Source organism: Mobula birostris, chromosome 21, assembly GCF_030028105.1.
Source record: "Mobula birostris isolate sMobBir1 chromosome 21, sMobBir1.hap1, whole genome shotgun sequence".
In the NCBI taxonomy this organism is placed as follows: domain Eukaryota; kingdom Metazoa; phylum Chordata; class Chondrichthyes; order Myliobatiformes; family Myliobatidae; genus Mobula; species Mobula birostris.
This window is the reverse complement of record NC_092390.1, coordinates 15,928,057-15,942,465: the sequence shown is the minus strand read 5'-3', so window position 1 is coordinate 15,942,465 and position 14,409 is coordinate 15,928,057. Positions and strand designations below refer to the sequence as shown.

The 14,409-nt window shown below is 46.0% G+C and overlaps 1 protein-coding gene across 3 annotated transcripts in view; it reads right to left on the bottom strand.

Annotated features, from left to right (window-relative positions):
• The window catches only part of LOC140185618 (CREB3 regulatory factor-like), a 97,833-nt gene that overhangs the window by 70,944 nt on the left and 12,480 nt on the right, over positions 1–14,409 (bottom strand). The gene's annotated exons all lie outside the window — the stretch shown is intronic.

The window sequence follows — 14,409 nt, the reverse complement described above, 5'->3', positions numbered from 1 at the left end:
CTGTCCGGGAACTCAGTGTGACCCGGATGACAATCACCACCATCAGCGAGGATGACAAGGAACATTTCCAAAATCTCAAGACAGTAGTAAAAAGATTATGAGCTCAGAGTACAAAGCGACAAGTGTGAATTCTTTAAACCAAACATCCATTACTGTGATCACACTATTGACGCACAAAGACTACTGCATGCTGAAAAAAAAATTCAAGCAGTGGTGAATGGCTAAAGGACATGTCACAGCTGTAGTCTTTTTTAGGATTTCTCAATTACTGCAACAGGTTCCCACCAAGCCTGGCCACTGTGCCCCATCTCTTTATGTGCCTGTTTAAGTGTTCCTTAACTGTCCCTAATGTATCTGCCTCTCCCACCACCCCGGCCAGGCATTCCATGCACCCACCACTCTATCTCTGACATTCTCCCCCCCCCATACATTCCTCCAATCGCCTTAAGATAATGCGCCCTCCGATTATCTAGTTAGTGAAAAATCTGGCCCTGTTTTTGGGGGGGGGGGCGGTACAGTCAATGATTTGGGAAATGGGGATCGTAAGGAAAATTACAAAATGTAAGGAGGTACTGGAGTAGACTGAAAGAAAGTTTCCCTCCCCACAACCTAAAGGGGACAAGTACAGGTTGAAGAGCAAGATGTCAATATGGGATACCAGTATTTTTTTTTATCTCCTCCCCTCCCACAAGGGTCGGTTGGAATCTGGGACGTACAACTGGAGGCAGAGAGGCTCAACACACGAGGAGCATCTAGACCCGACCTGCGGCGCGGAAATGGGATCAGTTTCGATGGGGCTGGTGGTTAGGGTAGACACAATGGGTCAAAGGACCGGCTTCTGTGTTGTAGGACTCAACAACAACAGCTTTTAGATAACATTCAGCCAGAGTAATATTACCGACCAACGAGTGGTGGGTACCAGACAACATCCTGATCATTTGGGGGGGGGGGGGGGGGGGGAGAAAGGAAGTGGGGTTTAAAAGAAAGAGCAAAAGTTGTAAGCAATTTTGGGTCCCATATCTAAGGATATGCTGGCATTGGAACAGAGTCTGCAGTAGAATAATCCCAGGAATTAAGGATTAATTGAGTCATAGAAAAGTACAGCACAGAACCAGGCCCTTCAAACCATCCCATCTATTCCGTGCTGAACCATTTAAACTGCCTACTCCCAATTGTCTGCACCCGGACCAGAGCCATCCATACCCTTACAAACCTCTTAAACGTTGAAATCGAGCACCCTAATGCATCACTTGTGCTGGCAGCTTGTTCCACACTCTCACGACCCTCTGAGTGAAGAAATTTCCCCTCATGTTCCTTGTAAACTTTTCACCTTTCACCCTTCACCAATGACCTCTAGATGTAGCTGCACCCAACCTCAGTGGAAAAAGCCTGCTTGCATTTACCCTATCTATACCCCTCAGAATTTAGTAAACCTTCATCAAGTCTCCTCTCCATCTTCTACGCTCCAAGGAAAATAGTCCTAACCTAATGTATGACAAGCGTTTGATGGCTCTAGGCCTGTTCTCGCTGGAGTTTAGAAAAATGAAGGGGGAAATCTCCTTGAATTCTCTAAATATTAATAGGCTAATTGGTCACATGCAGGTAATTGGGGATTGTGGCTCACTGGGCCTGAGGAACCTGTTATTGTGTTGTATCGCTAAGCAAATAAATGAACAAACAGCAGATGGAGAAATTCCTCCTCGTCTCAGTCCAACGATAGCCTGATCCTGAGTCAAGATCAAAGTCCCAAAGTCTCCTACCTGAAGGAACTGTGTCGGCCCCTCCCAGAAGCCTCTACACTCCAATGAGATGGGTCAGCCTTCTTCACCTGATCCTCATTCAGCCATCCCAAGTCAATCCAATCAACAATGGCAAAGCATAATGCATTATCAAAGTACGGAAATGTTACCATATACCCTGAGATTCGTTCCCACACAGGCATTTATAGGGATACAAAGAAATGCAATGGAATTTAAGAAGAATTCGGCATAAACAAAGATTGACAAACAACTAATGAGCAAAAGTGCAAAAAAAAATTATAGGGAACACAAGTTGAAAGAGTCCCTGAAAGCAAGTCTGTAGAATGTGGAATCAGTTCAGTGTTGAGGGGATTGAAGTTATCCCCGCTGGTTCAGGAGCCTGATGGCTGTAGGGTAATGACTGTTCCTGAACCTGGGCTCCTGTACCGCCTGCTGATGATTGTAGCGAGAAGAGAACATGGCATGGATGGTGGGCGTCTTCAATGACGGACACCATTTCCTTGTAAGTGTGTTCGATGGTGGAAAGGGCCTTCCTTGTGAAGGACTTGGCTGTATCCACCTTTCTGTAAACTTTTCCATTTCTGGCTACTGGCGTTTCCAATGTCGCCCTAATCAAACTCACTTTACTCAAGGACAAAACCACACCTGTGCTGGCCACTCCAGACAAGCCTTGTCAATGACAGCCAGTGATCCTCACGAGTGTACTCCCTATAAATAACGGCCAGCACACCGTACACCTTGTCTGGATAGGTATCGGCAGTGCATTCTGTAATCAGTCACCGTATGGCAGCCATGGAGGGAGTGATTAGGGTTGTGTTTCGGCTGCTTTGTCCTGGTTGGGTCAAGTTCCTCAAAGCGGAGTATTCTTGATGGGGAATGGAGGTGTATAAGGATTGGACATCCATAGTAAAAGTGTAGCAGTTGGCACCGGGGAGTTGGAAGTTATTGAAGAGGTGGAGATCAAGTTCCTCAAGCATTGTTGGGTCTGAATTCATCCCGGCAAGTGGAATGGGTTCCACCACTCCTTTGACTTGCGCCCTGGAGATGGTGGGAAAGGCTTTGGGGTGTCCTTGGTGAGCCCCTCGGATTCAGATTAGTTTATTGGCATACGCATGCATGAAGCTCACAGAGAACGACAATAAGACATAGCAGCAGAATTGGGCCATTCAGTCTAGCGTCTGCTCTGCCATTCTTTCATGGCTGATTTATTAATTCTCTCAAACTCATTCTCTAGCCTTCTGCCTGACTAATCAAGAAACTATTAACCTTGGCTTTAAATATACCTAATGATTTGTCAATGGCAATGAATTTCACAGATTCACCACTCTCTGGCTAAAGAAACTACTCACCTGTTCTACAGGGATGTCCTTCTATTCTGAGGCTGTGCCCTCTGGTTCTAGACTCTCCCCACTTTAGGAAACATTCTCACATGTCCACTATCTAGGGCTTTCGATATCTGATAGGTTTCTATGAGATCCCCCTCCCCTCCACCAAACTCCAGTGAGTACAGGCCCAGAGCCATCCAAAGCTCCTGTCTATTACCACTGCATGCTAATAATAAATACAACAAATGGACCCTTAAGATCCTAGGCTCTACGGCAATAAATAGAAGTCCACTTTGAAATTATTCACCAGCCCAACCCTGACTCGAGTAGAGTACAGTTTTGCAGAGTAACATGACAAAGGACTGGGTGTTGTTTGATGTGATGTTAGCTCAGAGATGCCACATCAAACCCAGCACAAAATCCAGTCACCACCTCAACCCTCAGCTACAGTCGGTGGCCTCATTTCAACCTTATTAATTTCAAAATTAACTCCCTGCACAACGTCCAGCTGATCTCGGGTGCCTGTTATCTGCGGGACAAATGATAGGTCTGAAGGGACAATTAGATAACTGCAGTTTCATCTCCCACGTCGGTGAATCTCTTTGCAATTTTACCTACTACTTCCAAAGGACTTCAGCCAACCATTCATTCAGCACTCGCCAATCGCACTCAATTACCTACACAATCACTCATCCTTTGTACTTTAAAAGCTCCCACACAAGAAGCCTTCTACAGTTCTGTGCCTTGCTCACAATCTGTCCTCTGAACTCTTTCATCTCTGGTTAGAGACTTGCGAAAACATTTAAACAGCCCAAAAATGTTTCCAAAACGACATAACCCACATGATGTCAGATACACTAGAATACCAAAAATATTTGGAAAGACCCATTAACAGAATATAGGACAGTACAGGCCCTTCGGCCCATGATGTTGTACTAAACTTTTAACCTACTCTAAGATCAAACTAACACTTTCCCTCCCACATAGCCCCCTATTTTTCTTTCTTCATGTGCTGATTGACGAGTCTCTTAAATACCCTTAATGTATCTCTCTCTACCACCACCTCTTGGCAGTGTATTCCCTGCACCCACCACTTTCTCAGTAAATAAACCTAACCTTTGTCATCACCCTCTCTACTTTCCTCCAATCATGTTGAAAACCTTACAATTACACCCCTGTTGTATTAGCCATTTCTGCCTAGGGATGAAGTCTCTGGCTGTCTACTCAATCTACGTCTCTTCCGCACTATTTATTTCCGCAGTTTATAACTTTTACGTCTTGCATTGTATCGAGGCTGCAAAATAACGTATTTCACATCATCAAATCATCTCTTATCCTCCTCTGCTCCAAAGAGAAAAGCCCTAGCTCGCTCAACCCATCCCCAAAAGACCTGCTCTCTAATCCAGGCAGCATCCTGAAACCTCCTCCACACTCTCTCTAAGGTTTCCACATCCTTCCTATAACGATGCAACCAGAACCGAACAAGTGCGGTCTAACTGGAGTTAGTTTTTTTTTAAATATAAAAGAGTTGCAACATTACCTCTCGGCTCTTGAGCTTAATCCCTGACTAATGAAGTATTAATACTTTGAACAGTTCTGTCACCTCATGAAATTATCAGATGACCAACCGGCACAACACAGAAACAGCATCCAACACAAGCACTACACCACATCTGGGGTATCTGTAACTGTTCTACAGATTCTTGCCGGATCCCTTAGAGTAGTAAGACTTTCAGGACACTGGGGAAAAAAAAAACTACAGAACTCCATTACCATCAGCATATGAGCTGTAGCACCAGAGGTCCCAACACACTAGACAACTGTTACATGAATGCCCAACCACTCCATGCCCGAACCACATTTTGGTTACTCGGATCACTTGGCTGCCCTTCTCCCACCTGAGTACAGGTGGAGGCTAAAGTGCAAAGTTCCAGAGATCAGGACAACAAAGAGGTGGTCACGGGAGTCAGATAGACGGCTACAGGATTGCTCTGACTCAGTAAACTGGGCCGTATTCAAGGTCTCACCTGTGGATCAGAATGAATACACCATGGTTGTCACGGACTTTACTAAGACTGTTGAAGACAAGGGTGCTACCACAAAATCATTCAGCGTCTCACTCAACCAGAAGCCCTGGATGAACCATGAGATCTGCAATCTGCTGAAGGCCAGATCAGAGGCATTCAAGTCTGGTGACCAAGAAAGTTACAAGACGTCCAGGTACGATCTCCAGAAAGCAATCTCACATGCAAAGTGGCAATTCCAAACTCAAACTTGAATCAACGAAGGATGCTTGACAGTGGTGGCAGGGCATGAATACCATCACCTCTTGCAAAGTTAAATCAAGCGGCACCAGAGGCAGCAGGACTTCACTTCCAGCTGAGCTCAAAGCTTTCTATGCTCGCTTTGACCAAAACATGGAGGAATCACCACAAACACCCACAGCCCCCGCTTGTGATTTCTGAAGGCTGACAAGTGAGCAGCCTTCAGAAAGTTGAGCACACACAAAGCATCTGGCCCAGATGGGGTAGCTGGCCAAGTACTACAACCTTGTGCTGATCTACCAGGTGGAGTGCTCACCGAGATCTTTAGCCTCTGGATTCGGCAGTCTGAAGCATCCAGTTGCTTCAAGCAGTCTTCAATTACACCAGTGCCTAGGAAGAATGTGGTAACCTGCCTCAATGACTATCGTCCAGAGGCACTTCCATCCATTGTGATGAAGTGTTTTAAGAGGTTAGTGATAAAACACATAAACTCCTGCCTGTGAAGTGACATGGATCAACTCCAATTTGACTACCGGAGCAACAGGTCCACAACAGATGTCACTTCACTGGCTCTTCACTCAACCCTGGAACATCTGGACAGCAAAGATGCATTCATCAGGATGCTCTTCATTGACTACAGCTCAGCTTTCAATATTATCCCCTTAAAACTAATCAATAAGCTTCAAGATCTTAGGCTCCATTATCTCCTTGTGGAATTGGATCCCCGAGTTCCTCACCCATCAGTATGAATTGGCAACAGCATCTCCCCCATGGTCTCCATCAGCACAGGTGCACAACAAGGCTGTAAGTTTAGTCCCTTGCCCTACTCACTTTACACCTATGACTGTGGCTAAGCACAGCTCCAACGCCATATTCAAGTTTGCTGGCAACACCACGGTCACAGGCCGAATCAAAGGTGCTGACCAATCAGCATGTAGGAAGGAGACTGAAAATCTGGCTGAGTGATGCCATGACAACAAACACTTAATCAATATCAGCAATATCAAGGAACCAATTATTGATTTCAGGAGCAGGAAACCACAGGTCCATGAGCCAGTCCTCATCAGAGGAGAGGGTCCGCCACTTTAAATCAGAATCAGAATCCTTTAATATCGCCAAGTATGTGGACACATACAGGGAATTTGATGCCAGTTTCCCTGAGCTCTCACTGCACGGAATCAAAAAGCAAACAAAACAATAGTGCAAATAATCGTGAACTATATACGATGAGGAATACCTGTGTATGTACAGGTGGACTTGGTTTATAATAGACTAAAATTCAAGTGTTCATAAGACTGATGGCATACAGAAAGAAATTGTTTTTGTACCTATTTGTCCTGGCATACAGTGAACTAAAGCGCCTACCAGAAGGAAGGAGTTGGAACAGGTGATGTCCAGGGTGTGATGGGTCTACAATGATGCTGCTCGCTCGCTTCCTGAGTCTAGAAGCATACAAGTCCTGGATCGAGGGCAGCTTCACACCAATAATCTTTTCCGCAGCCCCGACGGTTCTTTGGAGTCTATTCTTGTCTTGTTTGGTAGCTGATCCAAACCAGACAGTGATGGATGAACAGAGAACAGACTGGATTATTCCTCTGTTATTATTATTTCAGGGGAACCTGACCCTAGCATACAAGTGGCAATGCCTCCACTTCCTCAGGAGTTTACTTAGATTTGGCATGACATCTAAAACTTTGACATACTTGCATAGATGTGTAGTGGAGAGTATATTGACTGGCTGCATCACAGCCTGGTATGGAAACACCAAAGATATTGAACGGAAAATCCTACACACACAGTAGAGGATATAACCTAGTCCATCACAGGTAAAGCCATCCCCACCATTGAGCACATCTGCACAAAGCATTGTTGCAAGAAAGCACATCAGGGACGTTCATCACCCAGGTCATAGTCACTCCTCATTGCTGCCATCAGGAAGAAGATATCCAGGATCCTCAAAACTCACATCACCAGGTTCAGGAATAGTTAATACCCTTCAACCAACGGTGATAACTTCACGTGCCCCATCACTGAAATGTTCACACAACCTATGGGCTCACTTCCAAGGACTCTTCATCTCACGTTCTCAATATTTATTGCTCATTATTATTTTTTTTTGCATTTACACAATTTTTAACAATTTTTGTCTTTTGCACAGTGGTTGGACACCCATGGTGCAGTCTTCCATTCTATTATGGATTGATATGCCAGCTAGAAAACGAATCGCAGTGTTGTATACAATGACATACATAAATTTACTTTGAACCGCATAACAATGGGCTAGGTCAGACCGGATGGGCGGATTGGCTTCATCCAGTGGTGCAATGGCTACATTAGAGTCACGGGATGATGTCTGGGTATCAATTGTCCCCAGCGAGAGTGACAGTAACAATCTACTCTTAATACTCAATGGCATTACCATTGCCGACTCCTCCCTACAACAGCCCGACAGTCATCATTGATCGGAGTTTGCACCATCTCCCTGTGAACGCGTGGGTTTCCACTCAGTGAATCAGGTTCATCCCACATTCTGAAGACATACGGATAAAAGTGAGCCTGTGGTGCACATCTACGCTGGGGCCGGAAGTGCGTGACACTTGCAGGCTGCCCCCAGCGCATATTCAGACTGCGTTGGCTGCTGACATTTCACTGTAGTTTTCAATGTTTTGATGTACATGTGACAAATAAAGCTAATCCTTAATACAGACAGACAGAGATCTCCGCTCACAGACCCAACAAGTACAACAGCCACCTTCATTTGTATGGCACCTTTCCTCAACTCTGTTAACACAAATCACAGCACTCTGTGGAAAGTTAGATCCCGTAAGTTACTACGAGAGTTGCAAACAGGAAAAATGTGGGCTGTCTGCACACCGCATGGTGCTTCCTGGGGGGAATCTAAACCAGACTCCCCATGGATTTGCTACAGGACGTCGCGAACAGGACAGTGAGTGACAAAGCAGAGGGGTTGTGAGAGGGAAGCATTTAGTTTTCAAACCCTATCCCCCAAAAAAGAAAAACCAGGCACTGCTCTGGAGGCAAATGATCCTGGGAGTTTCCCCTGGTTGCTGGACAGATTCAATGGGAGCAGCGGCGAGCTCAGCCACTCAGAGCCTGCACAGGTTCACCGACGCAAGCTCAATCCTGATCACAAAGCAAAACAAAGCTGGCAGCTCGGCAATAGAAGAAAACACATGACACACACACACACACTGTGACAAACAAGCTCAGAACAACAGGTTAGTCCAAAATACAGCGTTTAATGTGGTCAAACAAGGTTCCGCTTCCTCCACAGAGAGACAGAGGTGCAGAGAGAGTTGCGTCAAAGGATCATGCAGGAGGGGTGCGTCAAAGGCCTTCCAGTGGGGTTCAGGGGGTTCAGAGCTCATCTCACAGCCTTTGGCAGCTGACAAAGCTGGGTGGAGACACATCAAGGGCTGTGCCAGGTCGTAAGTATTTCTGACAAAGATTCAAACCTAAAGATGAAGTTAATGATTCAAAATTTTCACTGTTTTAGCTCATTACGTTTAAACAAATCCACTATATATTATGGACTATAATGCAACAAACCTTTTAAAACCTCATGTTGAGGAACGTCACCACCACTACACTCAGCTTCTGGTCTCAGCTGTTTTTCATATGTCACATGTTTGTCATGTATACCAATGGTCTGGCTGATAATGCAAATTTGTGGACAATACCAAGATTGGGGGGCATAATGGACAGCAAGGAAGATTATCAAACCTTGCAGCAGGATCTAGACCAACTGGAAAAAATGGGTTGAAAAGTGACAGGTGGAATCATTGGGTCTGCTCTGCCATTTTATCGTGGCCAATTTATTATCCCTCTCAACCCCAATTTCCTGCCTACTCCTTGTAACCTTTGACACCCTGATTAATCAAGAAACTATCAACCTCTGCTTCAAATATATCCAACGTTTTGGCCTCCTCAGCCACCTGTGGCAATGAATTTCACAGATTTACAAAGTACATATACGTCACCATCTACAACCCTGAGATTCACCACATTCTGTCTAAAGAAATTCCTCCTCATCTCTGCTCAAAAGGCAAGTCCTTCTATTCTGAGGCTGTGCCTTCTGGTGCTAGACCTCCCCACTATAGGAAACATCCCCTCCATGTCCACTCTGTCTAGACCTTTCAATATCCGATCAAGCCTCCTCTTTCTTCTAAACTCAAGCAAGTACAAGCTCAGAGTCATCGAAAGCAACAAACCAACCAAGGTGTCCAACCCAGTGTAGTCCCATCTGCCTGCAGTTGGTCCTACCCCTTTAAACCTTTCAGACCCGAGTACTTATCCAAATGTCTTAAATATTACTGCACTTGCCTCAACCATGTTCTCTGGCAGCTCATCCCATAACCCTCCCCCCACTTCCTCCCCACCATAATTCATACACCTCTTATAATTTCACTCCCTCAGTCTCCTATCTGCCGAGGAAGAAGCTCCTAGCCTGCCCAACCTCTCCCTATGACCCAGATCACTCGATTCCAGGCAACAGTGAATGGTCCTTTGGGCCACAATGTTGTGCCAACCTACACAAACATACTCCTCAATCAATCTAACTCTTCCTTTCGACACAGCCCGGATCTTCTCACATCCATGTCTATCCAAGAGATTTGCATTTAAATGTTCTGATTGTATCAGTATCTGCCGCCCTCCCAGCAGTGCATTCCAAGCACTCAACTCTGTTTAAGAAAAAAACCTCTTCCCTCCGCTCACCTGTGCTCAGATCTTGGCCACTGCCACCCTGGGAAAATGTACTAGCTGCCACTCTATTGAGTCAAACAAAAGTCTAACGTAACCTTGAAGGCATGTAATGACTCAGCATTAACATCTGCTTGAAAAAGAACTCCAAAACGTAAAATGGTGCTCGTGAACCTGCATGTTAACATTCTCAAATTTCCCTTCGGCTCTCAACTCCCTTACAGACCAAGAGCCTACAAGTCTCGGTACTGAACATATCCAATGACCACTACTCTCTAGGAGGAGAGAATTCCAAACAGTCCCCACCCTCACACAGAACAAATACTTCCTCATTTCTGCCTTATGCAGACAACTCCCCAATCTGAAACAACACCCTCACTGCAAGGCTCACCCAAGGGGAATGCCCTCTCAGCATCTTCCCCCACTGACTCCCTCCTCTGAAACAGGTCCCATTAGGTCAACTCCCATCGCCCAGGGAACATCAGCCCAATTTAGACCACAAGACCATGACTTAGGTCATGGCAGAATTAGGTCATTGGCTCGTCGCGTCTGCTCCACCACTCTATCATGACTGAATTATTTTCCCTCTCAACTCCACTTTTTCTGCCTTCTCCCTGTAACCTTTGACAAACTTACTAATGAAGAACCTATCCACCTCCGCTTTAAATATAACCAAGTGATTTGCCCTCCATGGATGTCCGTGGCAATGAATTCCATTGATTCACCACCAGTTGACTAAAGAAATTCCTCCTCATCTTTTCTAAAGGGACTTCATATTCTGAGGCTGTGCCTTCTGGTCACTATTGACAACATCCTCTCCATGTCCATTCTAACTAGGCCTTTCAACATTTGGTAGGTTTCAATGAGCTCTCCCCCCATCCCCCATTCTAAACTCCAGTGAGTACAAGGCCAGAACCATCCTCATACATTAACCCTTTCATTCTCAGGATCTTTCTTGTGAACCTCCTCTGGACTCTCCCCAATGCCAGGGCACCCTTCCTTAGACATGGGGCCCAGAAATGCTCACAGTATTCCAAATGCAGTCTGACCAATGCTTTCTAAAGCCTCAACATCACAACCTTGCTTTTACATACTGTAGTAGTTCTTTTACATCGAAGAAAACTCTTCACTCCCAGGATCAGCTGGTGAACCTCCTCTGGACTGCCTTTGATGCAACTCCATCCCTCCTCGTGCTGAGGACAGCTGTTGGCACATCGCCACCACCCTGTACAGATGCCCTACTTTTACACTCTTGCCAACTTTAAAAGTGCCATTAATGTACCTGCCTCAACTATTCCTCAGATAGCTGGTCCCATAATCCTTGCAACGTACCATTCAACTCAATTTCAAGACTGTTCATTGCCATTCCTCAGTACACAAGGATAAAAAGAACAAATTAATTGTTACTCCAGATCCAATGCGGTGTAAGTAAAAACACACAATGACAATAAATGAATTTTGACTTCCCCAATTACTTTCTGCAGATGAGGGAGCTACAAGGTAACAGTGCAAGCTGAAGGAATTAACACCAGAGATTCTGCGGATGCTGGGAATCCTAAGCAAAGCGATGGAAGAACTCAGCAGGTCGGGCAGCATTTGTGGCAATGAATAAACAGTTGACATTTTAGGTTGAGTCTCGATGAAGGAATTCAGCCCAAAAGAGTGGCTATTTATTTGTTTCCAATAGATGCTGTCAGACCTACTGAGTTCATCCTGTAATTTGAGTGCGAAGCCAATAGAATAATTGTTTGGTTGGAGATCTGCACGGACGTTAACACAGAGCTGGCCACCCGCTGGTGACAAAGGAGCTGCCTGATTGGACAGCTCCGTCTCAATGAACAAAGTTTAATATCACAGACCAGCTTTATTGTCACGTGTATCAAAACACACAGTGAAATGAGTCATTCGCGTCCACGACCAACGCAGTCCTAGGATGCGCTGGGGCAGCCTGCGAGTGTCACCACGCTTCCAGCGCTGAATTAGCGTGTCCACAACTTACTAACCCATAGGTCTTTGGAACGTTCGAGGAAACCAGAGCACCCAGAGGAAACCCACGTGGTCACGGGGAGAACGTACAAACTCCTTACAGACAGAGGTGGGAAATTGAGCCCTGATCAGCAATCACTGGTGCTGTAAATTGTTACGCTAACCACTACCCTACCGTGACGCCCGGCTGCACAGACTTTAACACACAGCTGGTCAGCCTACAGAAGGAGCCGTCCGACCGGTAGCGGTGTCTCAGAGTTCAGTGAAAGGACAACGTTCTGCAAGAGCCTCTGCATCAACCAGGCTAGGATAAAGGACCACCAACAACAGCTAATTGCACTTTTAAACAAATCATGCTGAGACCACCAGACAGGGGTGCCTGGGACAGAGAGAATGAGGTAGGGGCAATGGGGCAGCAAAAGAGGAATGGGAGGAGAGGCTCAGGGAGAGAGCTGAGCTAATGGAAGCACAACTGACAACTGCCACATGAAACTAGGAAGGAGAGCCAGAGATGCTCAGTGATCTCAGAACTCTATGGTGCTGGTGGGTGGCAGAGGTCAACCTCAAGTTTATTGTCATCCAACTGTACATATATATAGCCAAACGAAACGGTGTTCCTCCGCACCACAGTGCACCCACAAAACATATATCACACACAGCACATGAAACCAAACTATTATACCAAATAAGTTAACAAAATACAATTTAAATGGATACAGTGAAACCCAGCATAAACAGTAGTAAATGGCTCGCTGTCCTACTGACGAGACCTTGGTGGTGGCAGGGTACTCATTAGTCTCACATACTGAAGGAAGAAGTTGTTACCCAGTCTGGTAGTCCTAGTCCTGATGTTTCTCTACCTCCATCTAGACGGCAATAGGTCAAAGAGATTGCAGTGGGTTTTACTGTCCTCTGTAGGGTTTTTGTTCTGATGTCTTGCAGCTTCTGTACCACACAATGATGCAGCCAGACAGAACACTGTCAGTGCTCCTGTAGAAAGTTGGGAGAATGGCGGCAGGAAGCCTTGCACACCTCAATCTCCTCAGAAAGTGTAGATGTTACTGGGGCTTCTTGGCTAATGGGGAGGTGTTGTAGGTCAAGGTTAGACAGTCCATTATATACACACCAAGGAACGTTGTGCTCGTCCCTCTCTCCACAGCAGAACCACCGATGAGCAAATGAAAAGTGGCCGATCCGCCCCTTCCTGAAGTTCACACTCATCTCTGCTGTCTTGTCCACGTTGAGACTCAGGCTGCTGTTCTCGCACCATTTGACAAGCCTCTCTACCTCCTCCTCTCTGTATGCCGGCTCATCGCTGTTGCTGAAGAGAGGCTGAGCACTGCTGTATCATCAGCGAACTTGGTGACGTGGCTCGGGATGACTCCGGCAGTGCAGTCCTGAGTCAGCAGTGGACTGAGCACACAACGCTGGGGGTGGGGGCTCCAGTGCCCAGTGTGATGGAGCTTGAGATGTTGCTGCCAATTCAGACTGACTGGGGTCTTGTCGTCCAAGACCCAGTTACAGGGAGGGCAGCTTACCCACCAGCCTCTCAGGGATGATTGTTTTAAACGCCGAGCTGAAGTCAGTGAACCACATCTTGGTGTACAAGGCATTGTTTTCTAGAGCAGACGGCTGAGGCTATGGAATCACCGGTGGACCAGTTTGAGTGGCAGGCAAACTGGAAAGTACCCAGTGCAGCTGGAATGAGGGATTTTATACAGTCCACTCCCAGTCTTCACAAGGAAACAAGAGCCCTGGGGGGGGGGGGGTCCTCAGACTTAATTGATGCCATTACAAAGAGGGCACACCGGCAGTTATTTCATTAGGAGCTTGATGACATTTGGTATGTCACCAATGGTTCTAGAAATTCCACGGGTGTACTGTGGAGAGCATTCTGAATGGCTGCATCACTGTCTGGTATGGAGGGATGAGGACCGAGTTAGCTCCATCAGGGGCACGGGCCTCCTCAGTATTGAGGACATCTTCCAAAGGCGGTGCCTCAAGGAGCTGATGTCCATCAGTAAGGACCCTCACCGCCCACGTCATGCTCTCTTCTCATTACTGCCATTAGTGGGGAGGTACAGGAGCCTGAAGACCCACACTCAAAATTTTAAGAACTACTTCTTCCCCTCTGCCATCAGATTTCTGAATAGTCCATGAACATCACCTCAATATTTTGCTCTTTTTACACTCATATTTTTAAAAAATATATATTCTTATTGAAAGTTAAGGCAACCTTAATATGCTGCAGTGTACCGTTGCTACAAAGCAACCAACTTCACAACTTGTCAGGGACAATGAACTGGATTCAGATATAGAGATCCTGGTGGGATTTGAAAACAAGAACAACAC